Source organism: Poecilia latipinna, unplaced genomic scaffold, assembly GCF_001443285.1.
Source record: "Poecilia latipinna isolate Pla-1442-1.1 unplaced genomic scaffold, P_latipinna-1.0 Scaffold1858, whole genome shotgun sequence".
Lineage (NCBI taxonomy): Eukaryota > Metazoa > Chordata > Actinopteri > Cyprinodontiformes > Poeciliidae > Poecilia > Poecilia latipinna.
Window position 1 is genome coordinate 70,503 of NW_015114474.1, and position 2,403 is coordinate 72,905.

Here is a 2,403-nt window from a genome sequence, read left to right on the forward strand (position 1 = left end):
ATCAATCATTCTCTAATCATATAGCTCCATTTCTCTTACAGGTATTTCTAGAAAGTATAGAGAACAACACTCTCCCTCCTACCCTGACTCAAGGCCTAATAACACTCATTCCAAAACCAAACAAAGACCCACTCTTTATTGATAATTGGAGACCTATAAGTCTGCTCAATAATGATTATAAAATTATGGCTTCAATACTTGCTTACAGAGTTAAAGAGGTTTTGGACACAGTTATTGATGAGACACAATCAGGCTTTATGAGGAACAAACACATCTCTAACAACATTAGACTTGTTCTAGACTTACTTGATTATTCATATTTGGTGCTTGATGAGAGTTTTATTCTTTTCCTGGATTTCTATAAGGCCTTTGACACAATTGAACATCAATTCATTTTTCAATCTTTAAAAAAATTTGATTTTGGCCCCTTTTTTTGTAACGCAGTCAAAAAATTATACTCCAATTGCAATAGTGCTATTAAATTGCCAAACGGCACCACCCCTAGATTTGACCTAAAACGTGGCATTTGTCAAGGATGTCCCGTTTCACCATATTTATTCTTACTTTGCTCTCAAATCCTTACAACTCATATCTCCAATAGTGCCGTACAAGGAATCAGCATAGCTAATAAAGAGCTCATAATCAGCCAGCTGGCAGATGACACCACACTATTTTTAAGGAATGCAAACCAGATCCCTCTGGCCTTAGAGGTGATTAATTCTTTTTCCAAGGCCTCTGGCTTATTTTTACATTTAAAAAAATGTGAATTGCTACCGATTAAGGATTGTCATGCTAATGATATTTGCAATATTCCTGTTAAACAAGAAGTTTCTTATTTAGGAATCTTAATCTCTAAAGACCAGAAGTTAAGATGCTCCTCTAATTTAATACCAATTATACAGAAAACCAAAAATAAACTGAACCAGTGGCTTCAGAGGGATTTATCTCTAAGAGGAAGAGTATTGATTACTAAAGCTGAAGGATTATCCCGACTGACTTATGCTGCTCTCCCCTTACATTTAGACAACACAATCTGTAGAGATATTGATCGTATGCTTCTTAATGTTATATGGAAAAATCGTACTCACTATATCAAAAAAACTGTTATTATGAATAATTTTGAATCAGGTGGACTTAACTTTCTGGATTTCTCTACCCTAAATAACACATTTAAAACTAAATGGGCTAAACACTTCCTTAAGAATCCAGCCTCTATCTGGAACCTTATACCGGAACACATTTTCTCGCGCTTTGGTGGCTTCAGCTTCATTTTACATTGTAATTACAGTGTTGAGAAACTTCCTGTAAAACTCTCATCTTTCCATAAGCAGGTGCTCTTAGCATGGACGCTCATATATAAACATAACTTCTCACCTCACAAATACCTCATCTGGAACAACAGAGATATTTTGTTTAAAAATAGGTCACTCTATCTTGAAACTTGGGTTCAAAATGGAATTTCACTGGTGGCTCAGCTGATTAATAAAGAAGGACGATTAATCAATTACAATGAATTCTGCTCAATATATAATTTTCCAGTTAGCATCCAGGAATTCTCCATGGTGGTTAATGCTATACTTTTGGGCACCTTAATGTTGTTTAAAAACACAAATTATACTCTGTCTGTTCCACCTAGTATCCCTGATCCAGCTGAATCATCTGTGGGAAAAATCTGTTTTTCACTGGAGTTTAGGAAAAGCAATGAGAGAATACGCAGATTGTTCCAAGAAATTATTGTTTCTCGTCCAGCTATAACATTTTACTGGAGCCGTTATATCCCAGATATTCACTGGAAAACAGTTTGGATGATCCCCCATAAATATTTCATTGTAAACAAGGTGAAGGAAGTGTCATTTAAAATTCTCCATAAAATTTACCCTGCTAAGCACTATATGGTAAAATTTAAAAGCGACATAAACACTAATTGCAGTTTCTGTGAGGGTCATCCAGAAACTTTGACGCATCTCTTTTGGCTCTGCCCTTTTACACAAAGGTTTTGGTCAGAATTTAGCAGGTTTATTAATGACCATATTTTAAAGAATTTTTCCTTATGCTGGGAAAATGTTTTATTTTGTTTCTATAGATTTCATAGAAAGGATGCTAATCATTTCTTTATAATAAACTTACTAATACTCTTTGCTAAATTTTATATTCATAAATGCAAATTTGCTAATAAAACACCTTGTTTCTCTTTTTTCATTAAAGATATGGGTCTATATATCAAATCAATAACAGACTCTACAAATGAAAAGGCTCAAAGGACAATCTCAATATGTACGTCTTTGCATGTTCTTATCTAATCACCCCTGGCTGTGTGTTGTTTGACTGTTGTATACTTCATTATATTGTTTTGATTTATTTTATTTTCTTTTAAAAAAAGTTCTTTGAAAAAAAAAAAAAAAA